Source organism: Triticum urartu, chromosome 1 (assembly GCF_003073215.2).
Source record: "Triticum urartu cultivar G1812 chromosome 1, Tu2.1, whole genome shotgun sequence".
NCBI classification, from domain to species: Eukaryota; Viridiplantae; Streptophyta; class Magnoliopsida; order Poales; family Poaceae; genus Triticum; species Triticum urartu.
The window spans coordinates 308267693-308283479 of record NC_053022.1 but is presented as its reverse complement, the minus strand read 5'-3'; positions in this window follow the sequence as shown (position 1 = coordinate 308283479).

Sequence of the window (15787 nt, the reverse complement as noted above, 5' to 3'; positions counted from 1 at the left end):
AGCACTACTCGGAAGAACGGCTTTCGCTCATTTTAACGCAATACCGCATTATGCTTTTCTCTAGCTTAAGATGCCCGGTCCATGTGCATCATCTCAATTAGCGGAAATACCGAACGTTTCTTACGTACGGAAGAAGATGCGGCGGCTCTAACAGCCGCAAACTAGACGGCCTGACCAACCAGAAAAAATGGCAAGTCGTCAAGACCACGGACACGGTTAAACGAATCCGGCGTTCCATCATATATACACGAGATTGGTTTGATGATCAAACCCTCATAAACGATACCAGGGGCTTCCCGCGTGTAATCAGGGCCAGCACGGCTCAACTTGGCTTCTCTTGAATTTTGATAGTTCATTGATAATAACCAATTCTTTTTTTGGCATGACAACTTTCACCTAAGTTCTTTCCTTTTACAGATGACAATCATGCTACACCCATCCAGGACACGGCACAACGGAGACACAGGCGCAGTCGTGTAGCAGGGACCCTCCCAAAGGTTTCTTTTTAGATTAAGACCCTACGTAAACCTTTTTTACTGTCTCTTGTTGCTCACATCCTCCGGATACTCCACACAACCGAGAAGGATGCAGGCGTTATTGGCATGTGGCCACGTCAGGATTTTGCACGTACCTAGACACATGGGGTTTCTTATTAAGGGCATTATTTAGCCTGGTATATGTTATAAAGACCGAACACCTTAGGGAGTGTTCGGCGTCGCGAGTTTGGCCCTATATGCATCAGCTCTGAATCATGTCTTTGGTCAAATGTTGGGTTTGCCCGGCTCCCACGTTTTGGTACCTTACGTTCCGTTATATCGGCTAAGGTAGCACTGGGAGAACTACTATGATTGTGCTCTGGTTCATCCAGATGAGCACCTCAGTAGAGAAAGCCGAAAACTGACTGTCATGATATAGCGGGAGACTAGTCAACCACTCGATGACTCATCGGAATCTTCGGGATTCCTCCGCATTAACGAAGGGTCGTTTCCCGGTCATGTATGTACGCGCCCCGTATTCGGACAAGCAAAGAAGTACCAGGGGCTATATAGTAGCCCCACCGTCAAACTCCTATGGCTAAGTGAAAGTGTTAAAGCAATATAGTCCGATTGCCTCGTTCACTGTGCTATCACCTCCTTAACGGACCAAGACGTTGGATCAAGTGTGGCTATGCATTTTCTGCGAACACCCCCACATTATATGCGTGAGGGAGGAAGCCGACGACTGTAAACTTTCAGGTTATATACATATATACATAAACGGCCGCACAGGAGGCATCATAGTACTTTCAGGGAAAAGTATAAATACAGCCTTGATAATTCAATAAAACATTTTTTTTACAATGGGAATACATGTCACTAGAACATAATACTCGTCGAGCACTGAGCCTCTATCGAACGAGCGCCTTCAAGAACTTCTTCAAAGTAGTGCTCGGCAGCCACTCGGCCTACGGCCGAACCCTGTGTCGCAACAGTGGTGGCCTCCATCTCCGCCCAGTATGTCTTGACACGGGCAAAGGCCATCTGCGCACCCTCTATGCACGCCGATCTCTTTACAGCATCGATGCGTGGCACAGCACCAAGGAATTGTTGCACTAAACTAAAGTAGCTATTCGGCCTTGGCCCTCCCGGCCACAGGTGATCCACAACGGACCTCATGGCAAGTCTAGACAACCTATGGAGCTCAGCCCACTCGGCCATTCGCTCATTCAACGGCAGCGGACGGATTGGAGCGTGAAACTGTGACCAAAACAGCTTTTCCACTTTGGGACCTTTCTGATCCTTGAAGTACTCGGCCGCATCAGCAGCACTTGCAACCAAATCCATATAGGCGTTCGCAAAACTCCATAGACGGTCCAGAGGAGCATACTTCGGATCTTCGAACTTAGTCCGCAACAAGATGGGCGTCCCAGACACGATATCCGCAGCTTGACTCAGCTCCTCCTTCGTCGCTCTAATTTTGGAGCGGGCTTCCTTGGCAGCCACCAGGGCCTTCTCCAGGTCCATCGCCTTCGCCCGGTTTTCTTCTTTAAGAAGATGGTAACGGTCAGCGACATCTTTTAACTCTACAGCCATCTTGGCTAATTTTTACTTGCTCTCACAATGCGCAGCCTGTTCGGCCCTTAACTCTTCGGCCGCCTTTAGAGCGGCCGCATTGCTACTCCTTGCTTGCTCCTTGGCTCGGCCAAGCTCCGCCCGAAGGGTCTCCATCGTGGCAGCTCTGTCGGTGTCAAAACCGGTGGATCTCGAGTAGGGGGTCCCGAACTGTGCGTCTAGGCCGGATGGTAACAGGAGGCAAGGGACGCAAAGTTTTACCCAGGTTCGGGCCCTCTTGATGGAGGTAAAACCCTATGTCCTGCTTGATTAATGTTGATGATATGGGTAGTACAAGAGTAGATCTACCACGAGATCGGAGAGGCTAAACCCTAGAAGCTAGCCTATGGTATGATTGTTGTTCTCTATCTTGTTCTACGGACTAAAACCCTCCGGTTTATATAGACATCGGAGAGGGTTAGGGTTACACAAAGTCGGTTACAATGGTAGGAGATCTACATATCCGTATCGCCAAGCTTGCCTTCCACGCCAAGGAAAGCCCCTTCCGGACACGTGACGAAGTCTTCAATCTTGTATCTTCATAGTCTAGGAGTCCGGCTGAAGGTATAGTCCGGCCATCCGGACCCCCCTAATCCAGGACTCCCTCAGTAGCCCCTGAACCAGGCTTCAATGACGACCAGTCCGGCGCGCAGATTGTCTTCGGCATTGTAAGGCAGGTTCCTCCTCCAAGTACTTCAAAGAAGATTTTGAACACAAAGATAGTGTCCGGCTCTGCAAAATAAGTTTCCACATATTTCCATAGAGAGAATAATATTTACACAAATCTAATCTGCTGACGTATTCCGCAGTGTGACGCACCACGGCCAAGCTTTTATTCGAATCGTTTTATTATCCCACCTCAGTGTGTCACATGAGGCGGTTTCCTTGGCACGTCTTGTTAAAGCAGAGATCGTGTCCCCTTATTCCGGGATTCTCATCAATACGGGCGTGGGTAACCCAACCGCTTCTAGGACTCCTAGACTATAGGCAAGTCCAAACGGCCACGGAGAGGATGCTTGATATTCTCCCTCTTTATAAAGGGACAAGGCTTTTACTTTTTTTCCCTCCCGTGCTCAATCGAATCCTTCCCCCACCTCAAGCTCAAACACGCAAAGTTCAGGTCAGGTGCTCTGAATCTTTAATCATGTCCGGATCTAGCCTTCAAGGCCAATGGGTGCCTTCCTCAGTCACGGAAGAAGACATCAAAAAGTTGAGGGAGGCCAGATATCTGACCGGTGAGGTTGTGCATCGGCTGCCTGCCCAAGGGCAGGTCGTCCCCTCCCCCAAACCCAACGAGAGCGTCGTGTTCGTCTCCCACTTCCTCCGAGGTCTAGGCCTTGCTCTGGATCCTTTTGTCAGGGGCTTGATGTTTTATTACGGGCTAGACTTCCCTGATCTAGCTCCGGACTCCTTTCTTCATATCACGACATTTATTGTCATGTGTGAGGCCTTCCTCCGGGTTACCCCTCACTTTGGCTTGTGGCTCAAGACATTTGAAGTAAAACCAAAGATGATCGAGGGGCAACATGCAGCGTGTGGAGGTGCCTCAATATGCAAGATGACGGGAGCTCCATGGCCCAAAGGTTCCATTCCAGAGGTGTCTGAATTGTGGCAACAGGAGTGGTTCTACATCATGGCTCCTAGAAGTGCCAAGTGGGTGGCCGCCCCTGTTTTCCGCTCGGGCCCTCCACCACAACTGATGTCATGGATCAGCAGAGGTCTGAGCTGGGGTCCAGCCAAGGTCGTGCCTATACTGCAAAGCCGCATTCGAGATCTCTTCAATGGAGATTTTAGTTTGGTTGCGGTAATACAAGTTATGCTGGTTCGTCAAGTCCATCCTTGCAAACGCCGGCCCCTTCGCTTGTGGGAATTCAATCCCGTGGGACCGCGTGTCATCCAAAATTTCCTCGGCCTGATGCACGAGGATATGTACAAGTCATTCTTCGTACCTCAGGTAGAGTGTCCGGAAATCACCGAGGACGTGGGCCTGAGCAGTAACCGCGCCGCCGAATAGGTAAGGAATCTTCCAGCCAAACATACTATCTCTCATTTGTTACGAAGTTATTTCTGAGAGTTTGCTTTTTGACCAGGACTGGCTAACAAAGGCGAAGTTGATTCGGTGTTCGGCCCCACTCCCTGAGGGTTTGGACAATCCAGTATTGGAAAAGATGCTCCAGGTCGCACCTTGCCCGGAGCCCTTGAAGGAAGATACTGGGAAGGATAATACGGGCGGACGCGGGCCCCCAACGCTGCCCATTCTAACCGAGGGAGCGAGCGTCTCCATGAAGGAAGACGACCGGAGGAGGAAAAGGACTGCGCCCGGGGATTTGGACGCCGAAGCTTCCAAACGGGAGAAGAAGTCTCCCACTGAGGGTCCTACCTTGGGGGGTGCTTTTGCCGCACAAAGTCCGCGGGGGGATCAACTCTCCAGCGAGTCATAAGTGACCCGAAATACTTTAATAGTACATGTATGCCATCTTTTTCTTCTGAGAAAATAACCACCGCATATATCTTTGCAGTTCGGGCCTTAGCCCTTCTCAAATGAGCTCGTCTTCGGGGGATCTTCTTCCAGAGATGATGGAGAGCGAAACGCCCCCTCCGGACTCCTCCGCTCCGGAAGCGGGCGACCCCGAAGTGTCATCGCGGAAGGCCTCTCCGGGTACGGTAATGCCAGAAGATAATCCCTTTGACCCGTGAAGCTCCCAGTGTCCGGCTCCCGAAGAGAGCGGAAAAAAGAGTCCGGCACCATCTGGTGTGCGATCGGATATTCTGAGGGAGTTGGTGGGGCGAGCGGCCATCTCAGATGAACACTGTGTGCTGATGAATACGGTGATGGAGAGAATCTCGTCCGCCAAAAGCGGATTGCATGAAGCTTTTATGAGTCTACTGACAGGCTTTGAGGTACGTAAAATAATGTATGATAGTCCTGCACATGCTAGGCGTGCCCTGTGTAGATAGTAGCCCCTGAGACTCTGGTTGTCGTCGGAAACGACGATGAACAGAGGATCATATTCCCAGGTAATAGCCATACTGCCTCTATGTGCAGGTGGTGGAAGTTCCGGTAGCTAGCCGGACTAGCGAGTTTACCCATTTAAAATGGTAGTTGGATGCGGCAGACGCCGACATCGAGCTTGTTAACAAAAGGCTTGACGAGGCACAGGGGTAAGTGTCATTATCTGGTAAACGCCACATAGTAAGAGCAGCATGATGTCAGTATCTTTAATATGTTGTGACAGCAGATGGAGCTGCCACTGTTGAAGCCTTGCGGGCAGAACTTGCCCGAGCCAAGGAACAAGCAAGGTTTAGTAATGCGGCTGCTTTGAAGGCGGCCGAAGAGTTGAAAACTGAGAAGGCAGCGCATGGCGAGAGCCGGGATAAGATGGCCAAGATGGCCATAGAATTAAAAGCCGCCGCCGACCGTTGCCGGGTTCTTGAAAAGGAAAACCTAGCGAAGGCATCGGACCTTGAGAAGGCTGCTGCGACGAGAAAAGACATCCGCTCTGCTATGAGGGCGAAGAAGGGGGAGCTGCGGGAAGCCGGGGATATTGTAACTGGGAAATCCTTTATGTTGCGGAGGAAGTTCGGAGATCCACGGTATGCCTCTCTGGATCGGCTGTGGAGTTCGGAGGATGTGTATATGGATTTGGCGGCGAGCGCTGCCGATGCGGCCAAGTACTTCCAGGGTCAGACGGACCGTGAAGTGGACCAGCTGTTTTGGACACAATTCCATTCTCCCGAGTGTCCGCTTTCATTGACTGACCAATTAGCCGAATGGGCCGAACTGAATAGGTTGTCCGGACTCGCCATGAGGTCTGTTGTGGATCAGCTATGGCCGGAAAGGCCAAAACCGAATAGCTATTTCAGCTTGGTGCAGCAGCTCCTTGACGTGGTGCCGCGCATTGATGCGATGAAGAGTTCGGCGTGCATAGAGGGCTCACGGATGGCCTTTGCCCGTGTTAAAGCATACTGGGCAGAGATGGATGCTACCACTGTTGCAGCACGGGATTCGGCCATAGGCCGAATGGCTGCTGAGCACTACTTTGAAGAAGTTCCTGAGGGTGCTCATTTGATAGAGACCCAGTGCTCAAAAAATATTATGTTTGAGTGATATGTAATCTCATTGTAAGCAAAATGCTTTTATAAATTTTTTATAAGGCTATTTTTATACTTTTGCCTGAAAGTAATATGATGCCTCCTGGGCGGCCATTTATGTATACATGTGTATAACCTGAAAGATTGCAGCCGTCGGCTTCAACCCCCATGCATATAATGCGGAGGTGCTCGCAAAAAACACGTGTTCACACTTAACCCAACGTCTTGGTCCTATTAAGGAGGTGATAGCGGAGCGAGCGAGGCAACCGGACTATAATGCTTTAGCACTTTCACTTAGCCATAGGAGTTTGACAGTGGGGCTACTAGATAGCCAATGGTGGCTCCGCACTCTCCCGATCCCGGGGTGCGTACATGCCTGGCCGGAAAATGGCCCTTCGTTAAGGCGGGGGAATTCTAACATTCCAACAGGTCATCGAGTGGTTGACCAGTCTCATGCTATATCATGACAGTCAGTTTTCGGCTTTCTCTACTGAGGTGCTCGTCCGGATGAACCAGGGCACAATCGCAGTAGTTCTCCTGGTGCTACCTTAGCTGGTAAAGCGGAACGTAAGCCACCAAAACATAGGAGCCGGGCAAACCCAACATTTGACCAAAGACAATGATTCGGAGCTGATGCATATAAGGCCAAACTCGCGACGCCGAACACTCCCTAAGGTATTCGGTCTTTGTGGTATAAACCAGGCCTGAATAATGGCCTTTGTAAGAAGCCCCTTGTGTCCAGGTACGTGCATTGTTCTGGCGTGGCCACATGCCAAGACGTCAGCATCCTTCTCAACGGTGGATATGTATCAACAAGAGACAGTAAAAAAGGTTTACGCAGGGTCTTAATCTAAAAAGAATCCTTGGAGCGGGTCCCTGCTGCACGTCTGCGCCTGTGTCTCCGTTGTGCCGTATCCTGGACGGGTGTAGCATGATGATCGTCTATAAAAGAGAGGAATTTAGGTGAAAAAGTTGTCGTGCAAAAAGATAGTTTTTAAAGAAGCCATGTATAATTCAAGATGAGAAAAAATTGCCACTTGTCTGCGCGCGTTGAGCCCCTTGTATTGACAAATAGGGGTGTGACCACGTATTCGGTATAAATAGCGGCGCCGGACTTGATTAGTTGTGTCTGAGGTCTTGACGACCAATTGGATGCTTTCACTGGTCCGGGCGCCTTCAGTGTGCGGCTTCCAGGGCAGCCGCACTCTCTTCGGCGCGCAGAGATCGCTTGATATTTCCGTTCACTAAAATGATGCCATGTGGACCGGGCATCTTGACTGTGAGGGAGGTTGAGGGAGTCCTGGATTAGGGGGTGTTTGGGTAGCCGGACTATACCTTCAGCCGGACTCCTAGACTATGAAGATATAAGATTGAAGACTTCGTCCCGTGTCCGGATGGGACTTTCCTTGGCGTGGAAGGCAAGCTTGGCGATGCGGATATTCAAGATCTCCTACCATTGTAACCGACTTTGTGTAACCCTAACCCTATCCGGTGTCTATATAAACCGGAGGGTTGTAGTCCGTAGAGAATCAACTCCATACACAACAATCAGACCATAGGCTAGCTTCTAGGGTTTAGCCTCCTTGATCTCGTGGTAGATCTACTCTTGTACTACCCATATCATCAATATTAATCAAGAAGGAGTAGGGTATTACCTCCATCGAGAGGGCCCGAACCTGGGTAAAACAAAGTTTCCCCTGTCTCCTGTTACCATCCGGCCTAGACGCACAGTTCGGGACCCCCTACCCGAGATCTGCCGGTTTTGACACCGACATTGGTGCTTTCATTGAGAGTTCCTCTGTGCCGTCACAATCAGGAAGGATGCCTTTTCCCGTCTTCAAAGACGGCGCCGTTGCTAAGGGAGCCTTGGCTGTCGGCCAAACCCTCCGGCTAGGTGGTTTCCCCATGACCGCCTGTTCGGCTGTTGCACCGACGGTGACCTCTCGGGTCATCAAAAGCAACCTACACGTCAGCTCGGAGTTCATCGAGCAGTTAGATCCAATGGAGCTCTCTTCCGTAAACGAGCTCTTGGATCGCATCGCCGCCCTGGGGGTCGCTACGGATTACGACCAGGTTGGGCTTAAACCCGATCTAAGAGAAATTAACTCTCCCCAAGTCACCCACCACGTTGCCATGGTAGATGCGCAATGCGGCGACCCTTCATCTATTTTAAGGACTAGTTACGTCCGAATTCCTGATCCCTCCAAGCCGGATACCCGCGGAGGGGAGGATGTAACTCAAGACCTGAGCTTAGGATCAGGCAACGGGCCGGATTCGTTGGATAACGTCCAGGAATCCGAACTTCAGAGTTCAGAAACTCTTCGGCTTCCGAATTTTGGATTGGGTGAGGTTTCAGATTCAACGACACCCGCCCAGCCGAACATAAGCGATCTCTCCCAAGTCAGGCAGAGGCCCTACGAAACAGTACATCATTACTGGGCCAGATTCCTCCTGGTTATGAACAGGATAAAGGATTGCCGCGAGGGAGACGCAATATCAATCTTCTGCAGTAATTGCACGGACAAGGGAATCCTTAACGCCATAAGTCGTCATGATATTACACGCTTCGCTGACTTGGCATCAATAGTACAAAAGTACTGTGCGATGGAAAGTGCCTGGAAAACCGAAATAAAATTTTGGGATAATCCGGCCTTGAATACCAATCCCGTCCGAACTAAGAGGGTGCATCATCATAAGACACCCAGAATAAATGGCAAAAAGCCAAAACCCTTTACAGGGCATGGAACCGTACTGGAAAGGTGGCTTGATGGACCCTGTAGAATTCACAGTACAGAGGACGCCACACCAACTCACAGCCTTAGAGCATGTTGGATACTCCGGCAGGTAGCCAAAATTGGCGATGACCTCTTAAATCAAGAGGCCGCAGAAAGCCAGCCCGAGGACGCCAGTACCGTTCTCAAAATCTTCGAGACTTTCGCATCAAACAATATGTGAAAAAGAACAATCCGCAACCTCGCCGAAGTCTATCAAGTTGCAACAATAAATCCATGGAGCGACACTGCCATTACCTTCAACGCAAGTGATGAACCCAGATTCCGAACAACCCGAGCACCAGCCGCATTGGTCCTCAGTCCCATACTGGACGGCTTTCGCCTCACCAAGGTGCTCATGGATGGAGGCAGCGGATTGAACCTCATTTATGAGGAGACCCTTCAAAAAATGGAAATAGACTGGAACCGCGTCGAGCGAAGCAGAACAACCTTTAGAGGAATAATCCCCAGTCGGGAAGCACGCTGCACAGGAAAAATCACACTAGATGTGGTGTTCGGCACGCCGGATAATTACAGGTCTGAAGAAGTCACGTTTCAGGTGGCCCCGTTTAAGAGCGGACATCACGCCTTACTAGGGCGGGAAGCATTCACAATCTTCCAAGCGATACCCCATTACGGGTACATGAAGCTTAAGATGCCCGGGCCGAATGGAATTATCACTGTAGCTAGTGATCCGTACATAGCACTCCGCGCCGAAAACAAGACGGCCGCATTAGCCCTTGAGGCACTATCCGAAGCCTTAGCGGCCGAGGAACTGACTGCGCTGCGCTCCACGGTTAACAGGGATGATGTGATATTCGATAAAAGATCTAAATCCACATCCTTCAAGCCAGCTGACGAAATAGTCAAATTCCAAGTCCATCCAACGGACCGCAATAAAACAGCTTCCATCGGGGCAAGACTGAACCCTGATGTAGACGCCGCACTGCGAGAGTTCCTACGAGAGAATTGGGACATTTTCGCCTGGCACCCTTCATACATGCCAGGGATCCCACACGGGCTAGCCGAACACAGCTTAAATATCCTAAAAGGATTCAAACCTATCAAACAAGCCCTTCGGCGTTTTTCCGAACCCAAGAGACAGGCTATGGGAGAAGAGCTAGCCAAGCTATTGGAAGCCGGATTCATCAAAGACATAAAACATCCGGACTGGCTAGCAAACCTGGTGATGGTACCAAAGAAGGACAAATCCTGGCGCATGTGTGTCGACTTTAAAGACCTTAACAAGGCTTGCGCAAAGGATCCCTTCCCCCTCCCCCGTATCGATCAAATTATCGATGCCACCGCAGGACACGACTCGTTGTGTTTCCTCGACGCATACTCCGGTTACCATCAAATCAAGATGGCAGAATCAGACCAAGCTGCAACAGCATTCATCACACCATACGGCCCATTCTGCTTCAACACAATGCCCTTCGGGCTAAAAAATGCCGGCGCAACATATCAGCGCATGATCCAGACATGTCTGGCAAATCAGATCGGCAAAACAGTGGTGGCATATGTGGATGATGTGGTCATCAAATCAAGACATGCCGAATCTCTAGTAGACGACTTGAGGCTTACATTCGATAACCTCCGAAAATACGATATCAAGCTCAACCCGGAAAAATGCGTCTTCGGTGTTCCAGCCGGAAAGCTCTTGGGCTTCATTGTATCCGGTAGAGGAATTGAAGCAAATCCAGCCAAGATCCGAGCTTTGTCACAATTGGATATCCCAAAGGACCTCAAACAAATACAAAAATTAACCGGATGCGTGGCGGCTCTAAGCCGCTTCATCTCCCGCTTGGGAGAAAAGGCACTGCCCCTTTATCGCCTACTCCGGCGCACCGAACACTTCGAGTGGATGGATGCCGCCAAGTTGTCAGCGCAGTGCTCGTTGTCGAGCGGGAAACGGACGGACACAAATTCCCCCTTCAAAGGCCGGTCTACTACGTGTCCACTGTCCTCACTCCATGCAAATCACGGTACCCGCATTATCAAAAAATTGCATACGCGGTGTTCATGGCATCCCGAAAGCTACGACACTACTTTCAAGAGTGTTCCATAACAGTAGCCACGGAAGTACCACTTAACGATATTATCAACAACCGCGATGCAACGGGCCGGATCGCAAAATGGGCCATCGAGCTCCTCCCGTTCGATATAACCTATAAGCCACGGCGAGCTATCAAATCGCAAGTTTTGGCCGACTTCGTCGCAGAATGGACGGAGGCCGAACTCCCTAAAGAGTACGGCACATACTCAAACTGGGTCATGCATTTCGACGGCTCCAAAATGTTGGCCGGACTGGGGGCTGGCATCGTTTTGACGTCCCCCACAGGAGACACAGTCCAGTATGTACTCCAAATTATGTACACGGACTGCAACAACGCAGCCGAATACCAGGCCCTTCTACGTGGCCTCCGGATGGCAGTATCCATGGGCATTCAACGCCTAGAGGTACGCAGGGATTCAAACCTCGCGATATCCAAAATAAATGGCGACTTCGACGCCAAGGACCCAAAAATGGCAGCTTACCGCAACGCCGTCCTAAAAATGTCAGCTCGGTTCGAAGGGCTGGAGTTTCACCATATAGCCCGAGAAAACAATCAAGCAGCGGACGTCCTGGCACGCATCAGAGCAAAACGCGATGCAGTCCCCCCCAACATCTTTTTGGAAAGATTGTTCAAGACATCTGTAGCATGCGAGGGGGAACCCGCAAATAACAGCCCGGACCCAGCCGCACCACTCGACGCCGAACAATCTGACACAATTGGAGGCTCTGCCAACGAAATTACACCTTCAGCCCACGTAATAATGGCGGTCATCGCCCTGTGGACAGAACCATTCCTAGCCTACCTTACTATGCAGGAACTCCCAGAGGATCAAAACGAGGCCCGCTGCATAGTGCGACGATCTAAAGCCTACAGAGTCCATGAGGGAGAGCTTTATAAGAAAAGCACTACCGGAGTCCTTCAAAGGTGCATCTCCGAAGAGGAAGGGCGGAACCTTCTGGCTGAAATTCATGCCGGACTCGGTGGTCACCATGCCGCTGCTCGGTCCCTTGTTAGCAAGGCTTTCCGTACAGGCTTTTATTGGCCGACGGCCCGGGCAGACGCTCAGGACTTAGTCCAACGATGCGCTGGTTGCCAACTTTTTGCCAACCAAAGCCATATGCCACCCACCGCACTCCAAACTATACCAATCACCTGGCCTTTTGCGGTCTGGGGGTTTGACATGGTCGGACCCCTTAAAGGCGGGACCGATAGAAAGAAATACTTACTGGTCATGGTGGATAAATTCACCAAATGGATAGAAGCCAAGCCTGTTAAAACGGCTGAATCCGGACCTGTGATAGACTTCATATCCGGGGTTGTACACCATTATGGCATCCCCCACAGCATCATAACTGATAATGGCACAAACTTTACCGCAGACGAGGTAAAACTCTGGTGCAAAAACATGGGCATCAAGCTCGATTATGCTTCTGTCTATCACCCACAAACCAACGGCCAGGTCGAACGTGCAAACGGTCTTATTATGAGCGGCATCAAACCCAGATTAGTGCGGTCCCTTAGGGAATCTAATACGCACTGGGTAGAGGAGCTCGACTCCGTACTCTGGGGGCTGCGGACCACGCCAAATCGCACCACCGGATACACACCATTTTTTATGGTGTACGGCGCGGAGGCAGTTCTGCCCTGCGATATAATTCATGACTCACCTAGAGTGCGCATGTACTATTAAAGAGAAGCCGAGCTCGATCGGCAGGACAACTTGGACGCCTTGGAGGAGGAGCTTGACGTGGCAAAAGCCCGTTCCGCATTTTATCAACAGCAGGCCCGAAGATATCAAAGCAGAGAAGTACGGGCCAAAAATTACAATGTTGGCGAACTAGTTCGACGCCTACCGGATAAGAAAAAGGACAAACTTAAGCCCAAGTGGGAAGGTCCATTCATAATCGACCAAGTCCTGACTAGCGAGGCGTACCGCCTGCGAGATGCGTCGGATAACCGACTCGAGCCGAACCCGTGGAACGCCACCCGTCTCCGAAGATTCTATGCCTAGCGCCGGACTCTGTGTTCGTCTCCTTCCTCTGTCCATTTTTTGCATTTTTCTGTCTTACATTTCTCTCCTTCCCCTCTTTTCTTTTATAGCCCTTAAAGGCTTATCTAGTGACGCACCACTCGCGCTCATTAAACCTGGGGGCTTCTTTAACAGAAGCTTATTTATACGGGCTTCATGCCCAACACATGCGTTAAACTTCCGCATGTACCTTTTTCTTCACCATTATATGCATCGATATGACTTAAGTTTTGGCCAAGCTGGGTTGCCTGCCTCCTGTGCTTACCCCTACGTTCCCGATTGTTCGGCTAGGAGGTAAAGGGAGCACCTCTGCGATTGTTACTGCCGGGTCAGCCGGATGTGTACCTCAGACTGGGTGAAGCCGAAAGCTAGCGTTCTTAAGGGAATATTCGGTCAGTGAGATAAAAGATGATCTTTTCACCCATTTTATGCGCCCCCAGATGCTTTGTCTGCGTCTTTTTACGCAGTCCGGACATGCACTTTAGGGCATGCCTCCCAGCGAAAGGAACCCCTAACGAAACTATTCTCTCTGGAAGATGTTTCCTACTAACCATGTAATATAACATAACTAGTTGGGCACTTGTCTGATAAAGCACTAATGACCCCTACGCCTGGTCTCCACGCATACCACGGTTTTTATATAACCGCCATGGTATTCGGACACACTCTGGACCGTCAGGTCCCGAGGTTGAAGCGGAAAGGTCGGCAACGACAAACGATCTACAATCCGGCTAGAAGGCATTACACATGTCAATTCAAAATTACATAGTCATTCTGACTGATTGTATTCCTCTTCTATACCATCTAACAGGCTGTCTAATTTACAGTCCTGCTGGGAATACTTCGCGGCCAACTCTACTTGGCCATATACTAAGCTCACAGGGATCTCCTTCCCGTCAGGCCCCACTGGTCCGACCTCGGCCATATGGTTCGGCTCAGACTTCGTAAAACGGGTCTTCACCATGGCCCAGGCTTCCCTAGCGCCTTGTCGGCAGGCCGATATCTTCCACAACCGGAAGCGCCGCTGAGCTCCCTTCAGCTTCTCCGCAAGCTCTCCAAGGCCCTCAGGCATGGAGTGGGCAGGCCATAAGGCTTGGGCAACACCTCGCATCGCCTGCCGAATTCGCTCGTGCAGTTGCATGAGTTCGGGAAGAAGGTCACCCGTAGAACCGAGCATCTCCTCTACAGGACGACCTGTGAGCATACCTACAGACTTTACTCTGTTAGTCGACTTCCTCGCCGAACTCTTTTTTCAAAGTTCGTTCAAGCACTTACTAAAAATGCCGCGTCGAAGCCGCTGATTCTCCTTCGTGGAGTCCAACAGCTGGCCACGAACATCTTTAAGTTCGACGTCCAGCTTGGTGTTGGCATCCTGAAGATCATTCTTCTCTCGCCTCACCCTCGTCAACATACTCTCACCGGCCTTTAGCTGGCGTAAGAGTTGTTGCTTGTCCGGATCGAGTCCGATGCCATCTGCAATTTGATTTGTCAGATTTGCACCCACACCGCACAATACTAATCTTTCGAAGTGTATTTTACCTGAGGGAGTCTCTTGGGGCTCCCCTGCTGCGGCTAGTGCGGCCTCTAGTTGGGCCTTGCACTTTTCCAGCTCCTGGGACAGTACAGTATTCTTCTCTGTAAGAACCTGCATATTAAATGATCCTTAAATCAGTTGCTCTAACTATTTCAAGTCTCGGGGGCTACTAGCATATGTATATATTTAACCAAAATTTTATTACCCGTATGTCTTTCACATACTGCTCCGTGGCTCTGGTTAAACCATTTTGAGCGGCACGGAGGTACGCATCTCCCGAATTAAAGGCATCTAAAGCCTCCTGGGAGAAACAAGTGTCGCGTGGAGTTGTCCGGCGACGCCTATGGTTCATGGCACTCTCCACTTCTGAATTTGTGGCGGACAGCCTGTCCGCATCCTCTGTCGGAGGAGTGTCCGGTGCGCGCCTTGTACCTGCCTCCGCTTCCTGGCCAGTCGTTGGAGCCTGGCTGGTGGAGGCGCGATTGGCAACCTCTCCGGATATAGTCCGGCGAGGTCTCTTCGTCCTGAAGACAGCATGAACGTTAATATGCCCTGACCGAATAACTCTAGGGAAGCAGAGGGTGCACTATACCTTTGCGCTGGCATTTTAGTCCGGACTTCATTCCTTTTTGCCCTACGGGGCTCTGCGGCCCCTCGTTGGCTAGCCGCCGTAGGTTCAGCCTCCTGCCTCAGAAATCTCCCCTGCAAAACACGGTTGTTGTCAGAAACACCGAAATACGTGGGAGTGGAATCCCTCTCAAGGGAATGAGACTCCGGTTTCCGTCACCTGGGAGGCCGGGATTAACCCTGGGTAATCAGCCATGATGGCTACCAAGGTATTGTCCTTGCTTAGCTGATAGAACACCCCATCGATAAGCTCCACTGATATGTCCGGATCTTCTTTGGAGTCCGGATCGAGGGACCGTTCTGGGTCCTCGGGCTGTGGAGGGCGGCTGCTTATATTCTTTACCTCCTATCGCAGTTCCTGCACTGAAGTCGTTAGACTACCTATCTAACCACAGGAGTATAAAACAAACGGGCAAGCGCAATTTTTCACTTACCCAACTTGGAGGATCGTTCATACTGAATCCGGCCCGCGGATTGACGCGCAGGAATTCCTCCTTTTCTCCCTTGTACAAAGAGGATAAGGTCTTTTCTAGAGCGGCGGTCGAGTCCGGCCCTTTACGAGCGTAACGGGTGGCGTCATCCTCCCC